Here is a 21,133-nt window from a genome sequence, read left to right as displayed (position 1 = left end):
TTGACTGGGTTTTTTTCCCCAAAAAATACACCTTTTGTCCCTCTTTTTGTCCAATAAGTATATCATTTGTAAGGGTGATGACAAGAAGCTCATCCAGGGGCGCCTGGGTGGCTCAGTCGGTTGCGCTTCCGACTTCGGCCCAGGTCACGATCTCACCGTCTGTGAGTTCGAGCCCCGCGTCGGGCTCTGTGCTGACAGCTCAGAGCCTGGAGCCTGCTTCGGATTCTGTGTCTCCCTCTCTCTCTAACCCTCCCCCACTCATGCTCTGTCTCTCTCTGTCTCAAAAATAAAATAAAACATAAAAAAAAAAAAAATTAAAAAAAAAAAAAGAAGCTCATCCAGGGTTTGAGAAAACATTCTTAGCTCTTCCAGGAATTATTGGGATTCTACTTTTGGTGTTCAGGATTGCCAATGTTTACTAATAGTTCATAAGTATCCTCCAAGTGCTTAGTAAATCTCCTAGAATTCATGTTAGTTTCCACATAGACTATCAGATCATGGATGCCTCAGGGTACCCTAATGGTGTTAGTAGTTACTGGCTGGAGAGCAAACTTCCAAGATGCTATCAGACAAATGGTTAGTTCTATCCATGGCCTTGAAATAGAATTCTAAAACCCTTGGAAAAAAACCATTTCTAAACTCTATAAATATTTTAAAATGAAAAAGTAATAAACATCTGGAACTTGAATAATTCTTTCTGACAGTTTGATCAGATAAATCACAGAGGGAAAGCTATCATGTAGTTCAGAGGCAACCCTTAGTATAATCAGGAGATTGGTTTTGTATTTTTACTTGATTAGGAGTTCAAAATTATACTCAAGGAATTTAGATTTAAATAGATTCTAAGCAACAAGTGCAAGAAAAGGCTAATATTTTTTAAATAGCAATATTATCATTATGGTATATTCCTTTTTGCTCAGCAATATTATTTTAGATTCTTTTTAATATTTATTTTTGAGAGAGAGAGAGAGAGACAGAGCATGAGTGGGGGAGGGTCAGAGAGAGAGAGGGAGATACAGAATCAAAGTCTGCTCCAAGCTCCCAGCTGTCCGCACAGAGCTCACTGCAGGGCTCTGACCCACAGACCACGAGATCATGACCTGAGCTGAAGTCTCACACTTAACCAACTGAGCCACCCAGATTCTCAGCAGTCTTGACTATACTAAAAATAGATAAATGCTAGATACAGAGACACTGAGATACACAGACACATACATGACATATTTGTTGGCTCTTGAAAAATGAGATATTATATATAACTCTGATGAATTCAGAAACTCTTTTAAAATTCTACTTTACATTTCTGAATTAAAGTGATTAAATTGACCAAAGCTTCCTGAGATACCAAAAATATTTAGCTCATTCAATGAATCATGGCTAATTAAGTTATCTACCAGGAAAAAAAATCCACATCTTACATTTAATTCCATGTCTATATTTAAGGAACTTGAAATAAGATACTCCTCAGGAAGCTTAACAAAAATAAAAACAGTCTTGTCCTCTGTACGAAAATAGGTAGAGGTCAGACTTTTAAAAATATCACAGAGATCAGTAAATAATAGGAATATATACTCTAAATATTTGTTTGAATGTAAAATAGATTGGCAGATAAGAGTGTTATTTAAATTAGGATATTAATCTATTAGTTTCAGAGCACTGAGAGGTGAAAAAAATAATAGACGATAGATAGATAGATAACAGATAAGAAAAAAATGATCCCTGCTAAAATTTCCAGAAGAATTCATTAAAAGTAATTTTCATGGAATAGGAATGAAAAAAGTGGATGCAAATTTTAATTTGTAATGTTGAAGTCCATCAACTAGTCCAAGTACTAGTTAGTATCTTCTTGACCTATCAGATAATCTGATGTTAAAATTCCAGAAGAAAATACAGAATATCCCACCAGCCTCCCCTGGAGCTGATCTCTACCTTAAACCATGGGAAGTCTAAGAGATCCAACTGAAACTAGCTTCACTGAAAAATAGAAGTGAAATGAGTCAGTAAGCCCAGATAGTAATGGAACAACCGTGAGGCTGGGGCTTTCTAATGGGATGCTTATTGATTTTCTTGTTGCTCTCTTAAATTTCCAAAAGAAGACGTTATAAAATAGTATGATAAGAAATAGGAAAGGGGCGCCTGGGTGGCGCAGTCGGTTGGGCGTCCGACTTCAGCCAGGTCACGATCTCGCGGTCCGTGAGTTCGAGCCCCGCGTCAGGCTCTGGGCTGATGGCTCGGAGCCTGGACCCTGTTTCCGATTCCGTGTCTCCCTCTCTCTCTGCCCCTCCCCCGTTCATGCTGTGTCTCTCTCTGTCCCAAAAATAAATAAAAAACGTTGAAAAAAAAAAAAATTAAAAAAAAATAAAAAAATAAATAAAAAAAAAAAGAAATAGGAAAATCTCACCTACAGGTTATCAAACGTTTTCTATGTCCTTGGGCTTTCCTAGGTATATTATCTAGTCACATTTACCTCATCCAATCCCCACTGTAACTCTATAGGTTGGATACAATTATCTCCACTTTACTGTTTAAAAAGATATCCTCAGAGAGTTTCCCAGGTGCAAGTGCATTTCAAACTTGTGGGCATATAAAAACTAACTTGGTTAGTTGATAAAAATACAGATTCCAGGCTTCTTCTCTTCTGAAGTCTCTAATTCAGTAGCTCTAGGATGGTGATTGAAAATCCATATTTTAAGCCTCTATGGTGACTTTTTTGGACGCAGTCAATTTGGGGAACACTACTTTCTACTTAGCTGCCTTGTGAGTGAGATGACCAGGTCCTGAGTTTTAGAGACAGTCAAAATAATTTGAGAGAAAATAATTGTGTATATTTGTCTGTTTTAGAATACAAATTTGTCATCTTATAAAGTGAAAGAAAAAAACACACTTTCTGCTTAATTTCATGTAAATATAAGACAAAGACACTTTCAGATTTGCGCTAACATGGCAACTATGGCAACGCAGAGATGTCCAACTCATTCATTAAAAATAACTCTGGAGTAGCTAGCATCAGCACTGTATATATGACACCAATATAAGCATCTGACCTATCAACAGGCTGAATGAAAGGACAGAAAAGGTTTGGAGGAAATGGTTGCTTCCTTCCGGAGACTTAGAGCATCATATTTAAGGGAGCAAAATATACACAGATGAAAAATATTAGGTAAAGGTAAAGTTCTTGCACCAAGCGTTAATTTTTTAACGTTTATTTATTTATTTTGAGAGAGAGAGAGCAGGCAGGCGAGGGACAGAGAGAGAGGTAGAGAGAGAGGGACAGAGAGAGAGGGATCCCAAGTAGGCTCTGCACTGTCAGCACAGAGGCTGATGCGGGGCTCGAACTCACGAACTGTGAGATCATGACCTGAGTCTAAATGAAGAGTCGGACACTTAACTGACTGAGCCACCCAGGCACCCCCACAGAGTATTAAATTTATAACTAGATTATCTACCTAATGAATGAATTTCGAAAACAATATGAGTTCCTCCCCACAAAGGCAGAAACTGTGATAGGAGGGCTTCCTAGAGAAGGGAACTGACCTCGCACCTTGAAACACAGGCAGATATGTATGCTGGGACTGGCGAGAAGATCACCCAAAACTATAGAAGGAACACGTGCCTAGGGCCTAGTGAGGAGACTGACATGGGGGAAATGAGAGTGTGTTTAATTGGATAGAAATTCTTAATAGTTTTATTCTTAGCTAGAGAGATCTTTGGAAGAACTATGCAGAATTTCCTTGACCGTGCATATCATCTTAAATTGACCACTCATTCATTCCTTCCTTCACTTAAGCAATCGTCCTTGTATAGATAAACTCTTAATAGTTTTAATCATTTCATGAAAACTAGTATAAAACATTTTTATCTTCTTTAAACTATGTCTCTAGTCATATTTACTTCTTCCCCCACAAAAACAGTTGGATTTTTTAAGTGATATGAATTTAAAAACAAAAACATTTTTGTCTTCTCATACAGTTTGTCTAGTATATTATGATTTTGAAGTCTGAATCAAAGGTCCATAAATTGTAAAGGGTGCCTGGGTGGCTCAGTCGGCTAAGCATCCAACTTCAGCTCAGGTCTTGATCTCGTAGTTCTTGAGTTCTAGCCCCGTGTTGAGCTCTGTGTTGACAGCTCAGGGTCTGGAGCCTGCTTCAGATTCTGTGTCTCCCTTTCTCTCTGCCCCTTCCCCATCTTGCGCTCTGTCTCTCTCTCTCTCAAAAATAAACATTAAAAAAAAAAAAAGCCCATAAACTGTAAGACACTAGCCCTTAAAATTCAGAAGCGCAGAAAAATGTAATTGTCTTTACACTGCTCGTTTTATTTCAAAACAGTGAAGGTAATTTTTAATCACTAATGGAGCCATATTTAGCAGATAAAAGTCTGCAATAATCTGACTCAGATTTATGGTTTCATTTGGCCTCTTTTACTGAGGGTGCATGGTGGTTAAAGAAAAAAAAAAACATCCTTGTTTCCCTCCATGAAACATGAATGGGCTTTTTAATCCGTCTTTCTTTTGCTCATAACACTCATCTCCAGGATGACTTCAAATGGTTTTATTTCTTGTTTTAAACTCATGTACTTGAAAATTATTCGTTTCAGGCACAATACAAATTTAGGCAAGGGCTGATGGTATCTGTGCTGTAATGGATGCCCTCTCAGATTTCTGCAGTATATATCCCTAACAGAGATAAACAGGAAATTTTTTATCAGTGGCATTGCTATCAGACCTAAGAGGATCAGAGTATATAATAGTTACTATCTGACAGGCACTAGCTTATCCTTTACAGGAAAAAAAAAGGGGGGGGGGCACTAGAAATGGTAAATGACTTTTTTCATCACTAACCACCTTCTAAGCACTTGTTTTTCTTATTGCCTTAGACTGAGATTACAAACACGAGAACAATACCACTGACGAAGTACTCTTTCCTCACACCTCCTCCACACACTACTCCGTGCATTGCTCAAGATGACAAAGGCCAATAGAGTGTTCTCAAGAGCCAAGTGAGAACTGAGAGAAGAGAGATTACTTTACGGTGTCAGATAAAGCGGGAGAGACCTCTGGCTCCCTGTGTCAGGTCTCCCAGTTCCCACTCTGACTGCAGCCTTAGCTGTGATGGACCTCACCGCATTAAGTTCCCACTGACAGTGACTCATTTCCAGCACACTCCACATATCTTTCTACTCTGAGCCCGGAACAGTCTTTATCACTATGGAGTCCTTTTGCCCGACATGCAAGCACAGCCCAGAAGTACTGGGCTAATATTCCCAGTGGCAACCCCTAACTATTGGGGGACAGGAGCCAGGGGGTAAATGCTCCTGCCTCCTGTCCTTGAGGTTGGCAATTTTGGACATACAGGTAGACATTCTGTCTATTTCTCAGTATGACCTGGTGGAACCAAGCAAATGCTGCACAGGCTAAAGCAGCTACCTGATTATACACCTACCTGCTAACCTTCCATACCTCCCTGTCCCATCTTGCCTGCTCCTTTACTCCTGTTCCCTGGATTGTCCCCAGCCTAAACTGTTTATGCCCAGGTTGTTGTCGTGGGCTCTTGCTTTCAAGGGAACACAAACTAAGACAGGTAACTTTGTTTACTACCTGCTAGTGCTTTAGAACAGGGATCCGCAAATGTTTTCTCTAGAATCGTAGACTGTAAATGCTTGTAATTCATATAGTCCTTGTTGCTGCTACTAAATTCTGCGATTTTGAGTGAAGATAGCCACTGACTCCTCATAATGAATGGGCATGACTGCATTCCAATAAAACTTTATTTACAAAGCTGGTGGTGGGGTGGATTTGGCCTATGAGCCATGGATTACTGACCCCTGTGAATCTCCTAGATTCTTTTTGTAATGCATTAGAATATGCTTACATATTCCTGAGCTTAGGTACCCCAATGATAATAATTAATAAGGTTAATAATTATCTTTCATGAAAAGTATTATGTACATGGCACTATTCCTAGCAGGTGTTTTACATGCATTATAGTGTTTTATTCCCAACATTTTTATTTCATTTATGAAGAAACTGAGTCTCAGAAGAGCTATGCTAGTCATTCCTACTGTTCATCAAGCAGTTTTCTACCTTCTGAACACATGATTGGATTATAATTCCTGGTCCTTTTTCTAGTGGGATAAGGCCATCTAATTATTTCTAGGCAATGTGTTTTAAGATTTAATGTCAAATGATCCTCCAAAGCTCTTTTTCCCTTTGTAACAATTATTGACAAGTTCCAGATAGTGAGTCTCAGCTTGAGGACAATATGGGGCAGCACTCAATGAACATGTAATATAAGGGGGAAATACCTCTGAGACTTCAGAAGTTATTTGTTACCATTTCATAATAAGTTAACCATCTTGACTAATACAGAAAGTAAGTAACTTGACCACTGACTGTAAGTGACATAAATGAAATCTGAATATAGGTCTTCAGACTCCAGTGTTTGATCTGTTCCTGCTATACCTCCCTCACTATGTGTAAGTCTTTTCTTGTACATAAAAAATCACGTCAAGGCAATTACTCCTCGACAAAAGATCTCACCCAAAGACCAAATAATTCCTTTCTTAGCTGTGTTGAAAACATAAAAAAAAAAAAAAAAAAAAAAAGGAAGACGTAGAAGAAAGAAAGAAAGAAAGAAAGAAAGAAAGAAAGAAAGAAAAAGAAAGAGCTGGAGAAGGATGAGCAAAACAAACAGATTCCAGAAAAATTGACAAGTATATTAAATTTACATTCCATGCCCTTCCATCTTTTTCCCACTTTTACCCATACTTCCTATAGAAGAAACATTCTGGGACATCTGTCCAGTCTTATGATCGACTTTTGTCTGGTCACTATTCCCCATTTCTCTCCTATGGGGATGGGTACTTCCTACTATGTGACCAGACTGTTTCTAATTGACCATGGATGCACCCCTGATCCGAGACAGGACAATAGGCTGGTCTTCCAGGGAAACTGGAATTGGGGCTGATCCCCTGAAGCCAGTTTTTCTTTCACATGAAGCATTCTGCGATTCTGGAGTAGCAGGCTTCACCCTGCCACCCAAGCTAAGGTCTTCAGAGAGACAAGCAGACATGCAGAAAGGTGAGAGAAAAGGCAAAGAGACAAAGCCCTCCCAGCATTTAAAGTATCACTTCAGGCCCAGCTGCGTGCCTGATGGATGCTACGGTTAATGAGACGTTCCTCAAGTCTCGTAATAAACTCTTCCGGTTTGCTTAAACTACATGACACTTTTTTCAATGATTTGCAATCAAAGAGACCTAAAAAATAGAACTCTTAATTCTATTCATGAGTACTTTTTCACAACTGCTCAAAAATTTAATCTTAATGGTTGTGATTAAGATGGGCTACATCTTCTAGTAAAAATAATTAGTCTCAATGGCTACCTGAAAAAGACTTTAATAAAATAATTCAGTCTTGGGTATTTTATGGGAGAACCATTACAATCTAATTGCAGAAACTGAGGATACGCTGACCTATTTTAATCAATTACCTTTCCAATACTCTTTACGTCATCCTCACCCCCTTTCTCGCATCAGACTAATCCTAACTAAGTAGATATTTTCCAACCTTTCAAAACATCTTCTCAAAATGGGTCAGAATATACATATTTCATAATGTAAACAGAAATACTGAATGAAAGTTTGAGTTTTCGTATCACAACTTATTGCCTATTAATTAGAAAAATAGGAAGAGAATAATTAATTTAGTGTCTTGGTTTTCAAGACGTGGCCAATTCTCTTGGATTAATCTTTCTAAAACTATACCCAACTCACAAAATACTCTTGCCTCTCTCAAAGTAGGAAAGATAAATTATTTAAATTAAATATCTCATTTTTTTTCCTCATGGAAGGAAGTATGTTATTTTCCATAGTAATGTCAGTAGCAAGTAACATGATTCTATAAATGTATAGACTAGCTCACTTGGCATCACTTGCTATATAAATAGAAGAAAAAATGTTTCACTTTAAAAAGGAAAGAGATAAACAGCCCTTTCAGGAATAAATCATTTAATCCTTTGACTAAAACCGGAAACATAAAATAAATATATTATGTGGTCTGCATCAAAATTTCTTGAAATTCAGGAGGCTAAACTGAATTAATATTATATGTTGCCTCAGGAATTGCAGCTGGCTGCCTCGGGAAATATATAGATATATAGCTATATATCACCTAAACTGTGATATAAAATAAAATTTGAGAAAATCAGACATTGTTTATTGCCTAAATATTTATAGTGTGGAGAATTTTAGCATCAATAACTTTTTTTTAGAAACGTTGAGGTTTATTTAGGTTTAGTTTGTTCTAAAATGGTTGAAATTACAAAACTAATTATAATTTCATATTTCTGGTCCTTTATTGAATCAAATGCTATTGTTTTTATTCTTACCATTTTATGCTGTTTTTTTATACTGGTTTTTTTTTTATTTTTTAATTTAGTCCTCATACTATTTGGAAAAAATATTTTGAATAGAGATTTTCTACAGAGATTTTATTCAAATAATACAAATTTTATATTAACATGTAATTTCATTACAAGAATGTTTGTTCATATTGTAAAAATCATGAGTGATTTAAGCTATCCTCAAATAGTGGAATATTCATAATAAGGCACATCTTGATGTTTTAATGTTTAATATTCAGCAGGAATTAACTTCATATTATTACAAATGATAAAAAAATGACACTGTATTACAGAACTAGAATTTCTAATTTATAAACTCATTTTTATATTCACACTTTGGAGAAAATTGTGGACACATTAAACTGCTTACATAAGCTTTTTAAAGAAGTAACTACAAAATGGAAAGTAAAATTTGCAGTGCCATTTGGCTGGCTAATTTATCTAAAATACGATAACTGTAAAACCAGGTAGAAGGTCATAATTATAATTTTTCTCAGTGAAATCTGCAATAGATCTCTCCACATTTAGGGAATTCAGCATTTTTGCCCATTCTTATAAGTTTAAAAAAAAGTATCGAAGCAAGACAAACTACATTTGCAATTTCTTAATAAGACCGTGTGTTAGACACAGGTATAGTGATAAGTCTTACCATTTCAAGGAGGATAAAAAATAATTTCTTTTTCACCCTAAACATCCAAAAGAGTGGTCCTATTAATTCAAGGTCTCTTACCCTTCCAAAGGAAATCATCTAAAATTTTATGTGGCCATTTAAATGATTGCTTTGGGAAATTTATATGGTAGTCATGGGAACAAGTAAAGAAGTCAAGGCAACGTTGATCATTTTAATAGTGTGCAAGTGATCCATCCAATTTGTAAATACCTTGGACCACTCTTCTAGGTCATGAGTGATCAGAAAAGACATTTATGCAAAATTAATGAAATAAAATACAAGCTCATTAATTTAAGCTAAAAATGCTTTAAGTTTTCTAATTGGTCAGATTCATCATAAATACCTTATCTGAGCTTTTGAAAAAAGCAAAATATACCTTATATAAAGGGTTACTACATACTTTTTTTAAAAAGATATGTTTTCTCTTTGATAATTGAGAGATAATTCCTCTCCTTTAACATCCTGAGTATTTCCATGAAGAGTTCTTCTCTGCAAAATCTACTTCTGTGGTTTAATCAACATGTGTCTGCATTTAACTAGCTCAGATGTCAGTATGGTGCTCATGGATCTCGAGAGCCGCCATGTTGGAGGTAAACTGCACCAAGCACAGACAGGGCAAACCTAAGACCTGGAACCAGAACTACTCCTCCAACCCCCCAACACTGGCAGGAACATGAGGTATGTGACAGGAGAACTAACCATGTTGTAGATGCTGGAAAGAGACTCATCCTACAGGCAGGACAAGACATATTGATGCTATCTGGGAAATAAATATTATAAACAGTGATAGTTCTGGAAAACAGTTTGAGTAAAAGGTGATCCTACATGCAGGATGTCCTGCGATTCTCGAAAAGAGTGACGGGGAAAAGTTGCCACGTATCTTCAGATTCCAAGGCAAGCAGGCAGAAGGGACCAAAGAGGTCTGAGAGCAAGTAACAGAACCCCAGCTTCAATGCGGGGGCTTGGAGACTAATCTCTGAAGGGGGATGAGGAGGACCCCAGTTATAGAGGGATCAGAGGATCAAACAGATTACACAAATGCCATAAGACAGAGTCAGGGGGACAAAGTAGAGCCCTAGGTACCAGAATGAGAAACTTGGTCAGTGTGCTAAATAATTGATCGGTTGTTTATGATTAAGTTATGATAACTAAAGTAAAAATCTAGGAAGAACACCATATCAAGTAATTTTTCCTTGGAACTGAGGTGAGTCTGAGCCTGAGGCTGCAGGTCAAACAGCCCACCCCCTTGGCAAGAAGCCTCCAGAGAGATGAGCAGACAGAGCCGGATGCTGACATGCAAAAGTTTCCATGTGGCTGCTTCATCTTTTACCCACATTAAAACTCAAGCCGAATGCCTCACAAGTGTCATAAAGAAGACACCTACACTCTGGTTTTGAGAGGATTAAATGGATGGGTGTAATTAAAACCCCTCACCCAAAGCAGTGGCACAGTAATGCTCATACCACTCTCTTTTTTTGTTTGTGGTCCAGATTTTCCAGACCTCTCCCACACCTACTGCCCTCAAGTCTGATTTCTGCTTATGCTCTATTCCACCCAGTTTGTACCCGAACAAATCCAGTGTCACTTTCCGCTGGAAATAAGAGAAGCTCTATCTACCTCTATTAAAAAAATTCACAGTCATACATGTAGAACAAACGTGTGTATCTTTTGGAGACATATCAAGGCACAAAAGACCTAGAATCCAGTACACTTTCCTTTTATGCATTACAACTCTCCTCAGAATCTGGCCACAGGAAGGCTGAGGGGTGAAGAGGCCTCGTGATGCAGAACCCTCACTGGCCATGTTGCAACTCTCCCTCATCACCTTCCTAGGAAGAGGTGGCCACGGTGAAAGCATTCTCAGTAATCTCCTGCTCCGTATGTTCAGCTTACATGGTTACTTACGGATTTAGCAGTGCTGAGCTATTTGGGTGGTATGGTAAGTGGTAGCATAAAGTCCAGAAGATGTCAGCTCCTGGGGTTTGCAGCAAGGGTGTCGGTAAACCCACTGGAAGCCCAGCTTGAGGATGACTGACAAGGGCAACTCTACCCCTTGAAGATGTACCTTCCATGTGGTGCTGGTGAGTGAGACAGAGATATTTCTTCTTAACTACAACAATTTTAAGCTATAATTTAAGCGCTGACTCTCTGGTACTAGCCCGATTTCAGATTCCCAGGATTGTTTACACCTGTAGCCCAGAGAATCCCCCCCCCCACCCTTCTACCTCAAACCAAAGCCTTATCAATTCCATTTACAGAAAAGCCTAAATATATAAAGGATAGGAAAAATGAAGGGTAGCTTCTCAGCTCCTTATTTCTTTCCCAACATTTCTCTGTGATACTTAAAAAAAACAAAAAACTAACACAATATTTTTCATTAATTCCAATCTAGATATGGAACCCATTTCTCCACCATTGGAATACAATTATAGCAGAGGAGTGTTAGGGCTTGCTCTTTCTTTGATGCTGGGAACTCTTTTATCACCCTGTCAGTTGGCCGAGGCTGAACTCCAGAAGGTTCTACCATGTGAGGAAAGGCTCTGCTATACCAGCCAAGGGGACCAACATAGGAGTGAGGCCTCTTAGATCACTGAGGCCACAACCAGGCTAAAGCAGATAAAAACAGCCAACCCACAGGACTATGGGAGAAAAAAAATTGCTGTTCTAAACCACTAATGTTTCAAGTGGTTTGCTATGCATCAAAAGGAAGCTGAAATATTCTCTTCTTAGCTCGCATAACACAGAGCTGCAAAAGCATAGTGTTTAACAAGGGTTAATTATATGAACAAGGCCCTTAAAAGCAGCACAGCTTAGCGTTTTGTCACTTTTCAAAAAAAAAAACAAAACTTTGGTTAAATTTATTTTGTCCTGAAGAGCAAGTAAAACAAGGTCAAAGATTATATGGAGCATATGTACCTGCGAATATACTTGCATATGTATATGTTCAATAAGAATTATTTCTTATATTTATTAGCATCATTTATTTCAAATTAAGAACTGATGGGGGTCGTTTGCTTGCTTTGGTTTTGGTCCTCGAATCACTTCTCTTGGGAAATATTACCCAAGAAAAAAACGTTTTTCTTGAAATAGGAAAGAATATTCCTCCAACTGCATTTTGCTCCTATTTCCAAAGACACAAGCACTTGGCTTATGATGTGGCCAACCGTGAATTTGCGCTGGAACAGCTTTAATTTTGCTTTAATTTAATAATGTGGGACAACGGGGCCAAGGAGAAACCATGGTTCTCTCCCCCAAGAAAGAGGAAAAATCAGAGCAGGCTGGACGGCATGACTGGTAGTTGAGCAGTTGGGTTTTGTTGTGCAAAATTAGAACATAGGTTCAGGGACGGAAGCTGTGATAGTTCTGCACACTTATACCAGGTGGGCCCTTGGCTTTCTGACCACACCCACTGACTCACTGCCATGGAATTGTGTGAGTCTGGCACACCTAACTGCTTCATTCTCTACGATGCTATAAAAACTTACAAGCCACGTGGCAGTAGGCTCACTTCCTTTATATTATCCAACAGATCCGGACCAAAATTAGAAAATTGAAACTTTTCCCCCTAGAACAGTGATTTATTTAGTAACTCTAATCTGAAGACATTCACTTTCAAAACGCTGAGGAAATTGCAAACAATTTATCACACAGATATTTTGGAAGCATCCATATCAATAAAAGTGTCTCTTGCTAGTTTATGACTGGAAATCAAGTAATGATCAACAGTGGTATTGATCTCTTCCTACACAATCTTCTTTTGAATCACTAATTCATTAAAGAACCATTTAAACTGATAAGGTCCACAAATTTCATTATCTTGAAACCTCAACAAGAAAGTATGAATCATAGTTGTTTTTTTTTTTTAATGTTCTAATGTGGTGATGAAATAATGTCACTTCAAGTTAAAATATTAATTATTTAAAAACAAGTCAATGTGGGGTGCCTGGCTGGCTCAGTCGGTGGAACATGAAACTCTAGATCTTGGAGTCATGAGTTCAAGCCCCATGTTGAGTGTAGAGAGTATTTAAAAATAAAATCTTTAAAAAATAAAAATAGGTATACCTGTGTGGTTCAGTTGGTTAAGTGTCCAACTCTCAATTTCGGCTCAGGTCATGATCTCATGGTGGTGAGGTGAATCCCCAAGTCGGGCTCCATGCTCGGCGTGGAGATTGCTTAGGATTCTTTCTCCCTCTCTCTCTGCCCCTCCCCCGTCACTCTCTCTCTAAAATAAATAAATAAATAAATAAATAAATAAATAAATAAACAAATCAATGTGGATCAAATGATATGAATAATTGGAAAAATTTTTAAAGTTCACCTATTTGTGTGTATATAAAACATATATATACAATATCTATTTCTATTTTTTTGTGTGTGTGTCAGTCATTTTCAGAGTGAGGAATTTAGGGGTAGACAGTAGAGGAAAGTTTTTTTATTTTGTTCATTAAGTTATTTCTCTTGAGAAATACCACCCAAGATAAACCGTGGAGACCATCTAACAGAATGTTGCTTCTGTTTCCACAGACCCAAGAGTCAAATGACATTTGAGGTAAAGACAGTATTCACAAGTGCACACATAAATCTTCATTATGAACTGCATATATTCTGTCCTAACACTTAGAAAAATAAACTAGTACGTTTGAACTCATTTTCTTTTCAATCTTGCCTTAATCTTTTTTCTTATCTTAACATGTTCATCAGCTACTCTCTGCCTTCATCCTCCTTTTTACCATTGTGTGAGCTACAGTGGTATCTTTGCATGGCATGATTTTAAGCCTGTGACTCAAAGTTTAAATATTGTTACCTAATATGCAAATATTTTAAATGATAATACCCACTGTCAACATTTTTTTCAGTGAAATATAACTACGCAAACAATATCAATAATAACAAAAGAACAAAGAGTTTCACAAATCAATAATCATAACACCAGTCATTTGAAATAAGGAGAATTTCATATGTTATGATTCATCATAATTAAAGTTAAAGATAATTACTAAAGGACGAGGAAACAGACAAGACATCTAGAAGTTATAGGACCCTAAATGTTTTGCAACAATTTTATTATGGCAAAAAATGCATATTCCAAACATACAAAAATTGGAATATATGGTTAAGTAGATGCTAACATGTTAAAGACTGGTACCAAATTATTAAAATATTAGTCTGAAGACTGTGCATCATGTAAAATGTTTACAGTATGATATTAACATAAAAATCAGATTTCAATACAGCATCTGCACAATGCTTATATCTTTGTCAAATTATATGTATTTATCTTCAAGAACTGGAAATAATTTGAAAACATGGATCAGAACAGAGTAGTAAGATTTTGAAATATGACTTATTTTTGAAGTTCCTTTATTATTATAATGTTTACTCATCGATTTTAAAAGTTCATATAGGGGCACCTGGGTGGCTCATTCAGTTAAGCGTCTGACTTTGGCTCAAGTCATGATCTCATGGTTTGTGGGTTCACACCCCGTGTCGGGCTCTGTGCTGACAGCTCGGAGCCTGGAGCCTGCTTCTGATTCTGTGTCTCCCTCTCTCTCTGCCCCTCCCCTGCTCACACTCTGTCTCTGTCTCTCGCTCAAAAACAAATAAACGTTAAAAAAAATTTTAAGTTCATATATATTTCCACTAATGAATTTAATCCTTTAATTCAGATAAGAGGACCTGGTAGAAATCTCAGTCCATAAACTCTCATGATGAGTAAATATAAAATTACTTTTCTGTATCTAAAGTTAATTTCTTTTAGGTTCCTATTCTCCTGAATCTCAGTCAGTGCAGGGTCTTCTACCCTTCTCAGAATCCCATCCTTGTCCATCTCTGTCTTTCACTCCTTGGTCATCACTCCCTCCTTCCTCTTTTTTCATCACTTGGCTTTCTTCAGTCAGCTCTTGTCTCTGATATTCTCTCTCTGATACTACACTCAGGAATGTGGGAAACTGTCTATTTCTTCCATTCTTCAGGGCTGTAGCTAAGTTCTGATTCCCCATCAGACACATGGGATAATTCAGCACCAAAATGGGGCTGTCAAACCCCTGGGTGACTGCTGCTCAGCCACCTTCCCAGATACCCCTAAACAATTCCTTTGCTCCCAGTTAAACTTTCTACAGAAAACTCTGAGGTCACCGTTCCCACTTCCACCACCAAATTTTATCCTGAAAAGGGTATGCAGCTTCTCTGTGCTCCAGATTCCCATTCTTACAGGAAATTTGATTATCCCCCTCACTCCAGTTGTGGACCAGGCAGCAAAATGGACCCAATTCAGGTGCCCTTTGCAGATCAACAAATATTTGCATTTATACCTCCCCATAACCAAGAGGAAGGATCGTGCTGAAGCCTAGTTTTTACACTGTCATGATTCTTTCTGGCCTGTGGTCTCTCATGGCACAGGCCTTTGGGAACCAACAGCCACATGGTGACTGTTCTGTTCTCTATGTTTTCACTATCACTCTCTGCAGAGGCAAAAAATGACAATGATCAAAGAGGATTAGGCGGTAGGAAAAAGGAAATGCAAGAGAAGAGAAGACCATCATATTTCAAAATCTTATTGTGCCATTCCATGATTATGAGTTTTGCTTAAACTCAAGAGAAGTCCTTGTGGCTTTATCCACAGTCAAGAACAATTACATAATATATGAGGCCATACATTTTGGATGACTCATACAGATACGTGTGATTATAAAAACAGAACTACAGTTTTTCTTCTATTAATGTTGCTGTGTGGATAACTTCCAATTCAATTATTTTGACAGATGTTGAAACAGGTTCGCAAATTTCCTGTCCATTATTCAGATGCCCAAAAACTATTTCTTCATTATTTTCTACAAACAATCCCATGTTCTTGTGAAATCCCATCCCACTCGTGGCATAAACAAAACACACATTTGTAAATTGTTGGTATTTCATAGGATGGGGCTTTGACAAATTCTTTAAGGGAACCCAGTCTCTACCTGCTGAGTGCTCAGACATTTCCTTCCTGCCATATCACATCTCCATCCCATTCTCCCCAGGATGGGTTCTAGGTTTAGGGAGGGGTGGGGGAATGTTATAGGGCTTACTTGACCAATGAGGACATAGGATCCAAACATGCATATCTGTGGGCTTTGCTGAGACCCTGCTCACCTCTACCAGAGAGAGGGGCTGTTCTCACACACTATCTGAGTCACTGCACAGTTTCTGAGATTTCACTAGTACCCTATGGGTTATCCTCTAGTGTGGTCAGGGTTCCTCATCCTCCCCGGCAAATCTGGCCCTAGTCCAGAACTAACAACCTTCTGAATTGTAGCAAGTTTCCATTCAGACCAAGTCTTTAGACTGTCTTCAGCCTCAGCTTCTACAATGGTGTGACTTTGTCCCTAACCCAGGTGGCCCCTTGGCATTTTGAGTGCATCTCAGCACAGTTACCTTACACATCCCACTCAGCTCACCAGGAGGTCCTTCCCACATCTCATCCACAACACACAGCAGCCGAGGGAGGAGCTGAAGCATTCGCGCATGCGCTTTCTTTGCCTAAAAAACATCAAAAATTTTTCACTCTGAGGCAGCTATAGCACATTGGTTCCAAGTTACACTATACCGCCATCCCATTCAAGAGTGTCAGTTTCAGAATGGGACATCAGCTTTCGCTACTTTTTTCCCCCTTAAACTACAGAACACTGTCCTTCCGACATCTCAGCCAGAAAAGCCTGAACGTGTGTGTCTGAAAACCTGTTTTCTCTGCCTCTTATTTCTCTCTCCTTCCTTCTCTCGCTCCTTCCCCAGAACTGGCAGGGCGTTCTAGTTCCCTTTCTCAGGGAGAAGGGACTTCTCTTACATTATATCTGCTTCTTACAAAGGCAGAATACATCCTTTCCACATCATAGTTTTTCATAAGTTGAAAGACAGCTACTGGGGAAATAGCCATAGGGGCATATGATACGCCGAAGAATGAGGTATACGCTCATCTAATATTTTCAAAATACAATCTCCATTACCTTGTTCGTAACATAAACTTATATTAAATAGCCCTTTTCATTGGCAAAGTATATTAAATAGCCCGTTTCATATAAATATGTTAGTCCAAACAAGATTTTGTGATAGGATTGTGAATTTTTTTTTAACTTTTTATTTATTTATCTTGAGATGGAGAGAGTATGAGCAGGGGAAGGGTGGGCACGGAGTCCAACACCGGGCTCAGTCTCATGAACTGTGACACCATGACCCGAGCTGAAATGAAAAGTCGGATGCTCAACCAACTGAGCCACCCAGGCGCCCCATGAATAATTTCTAGAAGACTTTTAAACAAGTTAACCAATTTAAACAAGATTTTGTTTAAAAAAACAACCAACAAACGAGATTTTGTGGGACATAGTATTGTAATGGCAACTGTAGGACCCCACCCTCACACTTCAGGTTCAACTTCCATCATCCTCCTCCTTCACCAGAGTTGTCATAGTTCCCAGATTATCACATGAATGGCAATGTACCAGATCAAATTTTTCACAATTGTTATGAAGTGGCCAATGATGATCAGCTCTTCATCATAGAATATTTAGGTTTGGAAAGAATCTGACTAATCAATTAAGCAAAACAGGAAATTCTTGCATGCCAGAAATGGTCTTTAGTTTTTAAAAATGTTCTTTAGAACCTGTGTAGATGTCTTTGAGAAATTATATAAAATAGAATTTTTGATTTCTCCAGATTTTTTCCATTTCATATTTCCATTGGCCCATTTAATCACAAATTATTATTATTATTACTCTATGTAGAATAAATGTGTATGGTATTTTTAATGCATATCTGTTGATTAGTTTTCAATTGATCATTCTCTGGAGTCCTTCTGAATAATAAGAAAAATTATTGTTGAGAAATATAACACTTGCAAAGCTGGAGAGGATCTTGAACATCACTTAATTCAAATTTGTTAACTGTGTTTTTGCCTCATTCATTCATTCATTGAACAAATGTTGACTGAACACTGACCATTCTACGCACCATTCTAGGGCCTGGAACACAGTCATAAATCAAATGGCCTAAACTTGCTGCTCTCGGGGACCTTACATTTTAATTTGTGAGACATTAAAGATAAATAACTGAGATGTATGGTATGTTAAAAAAAAACAGGTGCCAAGTTTGCAGAAAACAACAGCAGGAAAGAGGAAATTGTAATGAGAAATGGTGGATACTTCAATACGGTGGTTGAGGAAAGTCCTCAAAGAGAGGCTGACTTTTGAGTAAAAATATGATTGAGGAGGGCCCAGGAATGGGAGTGCTAATAAATTAGGAAAAATTCAAAGCCTTGAAAATACAAAATCTTGACAGGGGCAAGCAGCAGGAAAACAGGCACTCTCAGACGTTGCTAGTGGCAGTGCAAAATGATGTGGCCTGTCAGGAAAGATTTCTCAATATCTAATGAAACTATGTATGAATTCCCCCTTTTTCAAAAAAATTTTTAATGTTTATTTATTTTTGAGAGAGAGATAGACAGAGTTGAGCGGAGGGGGGGGGGGGGGCAGAGAGAGGGAGACACAGAATCCAAAGCAGGCTCCATGCTCCGAGCTCTGAGCTGTCAGCACAGAGCCTGATGTGGGGCTCAAACCCACAAAGTGTAAGATCATGACCTGAGCTGAAGTCAGATGCTTAACTGACTGAGCCACCCAGGGGCCCCTGCATTCGGCTTTGACCCACCGTTCTCACCTCTATGAATCTATTCCCCATGATTTTAAAACAATATGAGCACAAACAAATAAGAACATTATTTACAAAAGCAAATTAATAGAAAATATTAGAGTCAGCAAAATCCTTAGGAGGTTGTATCAAGAAAATACGGTATTTAATTATTATTATTGTTTTAAGCCACTAAATTTGGGGGCAATTTTTTCCACACCCATAACAACTGGGACAAACAGTGATGGATAATAAAATGCTGAACAATCGAAGAAAACTCATGCGTTCACAATGACAAGCAAGAAAGGGAGAAAGAAAAAGAGAAAAGCAATAAAGGGAGAAATGAGGGGAAAAGGAGGGGACGCATATTACAGTTTCCAGCTAAAAAGTACAGAATAAATGTTAGAATTACATCTTTATTTTGCAGTCACCAGGGTAACAGCTAATTTAAACAAGGATCATCAATGGATGTTAAATCCTTTGGATAAAAACTGAGGGTAGTGGGAGCAAGGAGGAGTAGCAATGTACTCACCAACTCTCACGGTATCATCCACAAATTACTCACTAATTGCAAAAGGAAACAATCGACCTTTCTAATGGAGAGAGCTGGCAGAGACCAACTTTACCAAGTGATTCAACTTCGCATCACTGATAACTGGAACACCTGCGAATATGAGCCACCCTGATGTGATACATACATCACGTATTCTTGCTGAAAGTATTGAACCTGGGTTTATTCATGAGATTTTTTTAAAAATACATGACAAATCAAAAATGTGGGACAATGTCCAACACAGCTGATCTGATCTTTAAAAGTCGATGTTACAACAACACCAACAACAAAAAGACTGGAGATTCTTCCAGATTAAAATGGACTCAAATGGCACAACAAGCAAATGGAATGTATGAACATTAAATGTAAAGGACTGCATATTAGATAATATTATTGAATTTTTGTTTCATTTTCTCAGGTGTAGTTATGGTGCTGTGGTTACACAGGGGGAATATATAATTTCTTAGAACAAACATGCTAATGTATGTAAGGATGAGATGTTATGATAGCTGTAACCTACTTTCAAATAGTTTAGCAAATTAAAAAGTACAGGTGGTGGGCAGGGAGGGAAAGAAGAGAAGAGAGGGACAAAGAGAAAAAGCAAAGGAGGCAAAATGTTAACAATTGGTGAATCTAAATGAAGGCTATATGCTTATATATTGTACTAACCTTCCAGCCTTTATATAGGTTTAAAGTTAAAAAAAATTTTTTTGTTAAAAACAAGATAGAGTACTGGAGCTAAACTGGAAGCCAACAAGTATAGACATATATTTTGTGGAATTTTGCTACAAGATAGGAGAGCATTAGGACAGGTAAATAGGAGAAATGGGAATCCTTAAATTTCTTGATTTTTTTAAGAGACTAATTCAGAATACTTTTACATGGATCTATAATGTATATATAGAAATCCTGAAAAAATTCTTACCTCTGGAGTAATCTTAGCTTTATCATATTCCCATAACTTTTTTTTCCTTTCCTTTAAAAATATTACAATTACCAAGGCAGCATGCTACTGGAGAGTGAAGAGACAAATAGATCCATGTATACAATAAAGAATCTAGAAATGGACCCACATAAAGATAACCAACTGATTTTTGACAAAGAAGCAAGGGCAATACAGTGAAAAAATAATCTTTTCAACACATAGTGCTGGAATCATTGGACATTCACAATCCAAAAACTGAAACTAGACACAGACCTTACACCCTTCACAAAAAATAACTCAAAATGGATCATAAACCCAAATGTAAAACACAAAACCATAAGACTCAAAGAATACAACATAGGAGAAAATCTAGATGACCTTGGGTATGATGATGACTGGTTAGATTCATAGACTCATGATTGATACAATAATGATGAATTATGAAACCTACCAAAGTCACAATCATGATAAAGGCAGGATTCTGCTAACCTCTGGTAACCTCCATCTCTGTAGCCAAATTCATCTTGTCCATTCTGGATGGGAGGACACACTAGCACTTATTATACATTGTTTCTGAACATTTGCACTTGACTGAAGAGACTTTTTGAGAAAAGTCTTGGCCCTACCCGAAGGTCTTCCTATAGCAGACCTCAGGGATAAGAAACACGAGTTCAGCTTTTTAATTATTTTATCAAATTCCAGCCTTGCCTAAGTTCTAAAGTATGTGGATTGCCTTGCAATCAATAAGATGGAACATCTACATTTGACTGATTCCTTTCAGAAAACCCATAGAGACCATTATTTCTCCAGATAAGGACAGAGTAGCCATTATTTCCTGAGATTCTCTAATTTTCACCTTTTATATCACCTCTCACCTCAGATCATGAGAAAGAAATATGCATTTACTATATTACATTAACTCTCCCCACACAGGA

The sequence above is a fragment of the Panthera onca genome, chromosome A1 (assembly GCF_046562875.1).
Source record: "Panthera onca isolate mPanOnc1 chromosome A1, mPanOnc1 haplotype 2, whole genome shotgun sequence".
Classification (NCBI taxonomy): Eukaryota; Metazoa; Chordata; class Mammalia; order Carnivora; family Felidae; genus Panthera; species Panthera onca.
The sequence above is the reverse complement of the archived record's forward strand: the minus strand, read 5'-3'. Positions refer to the sequence as shown.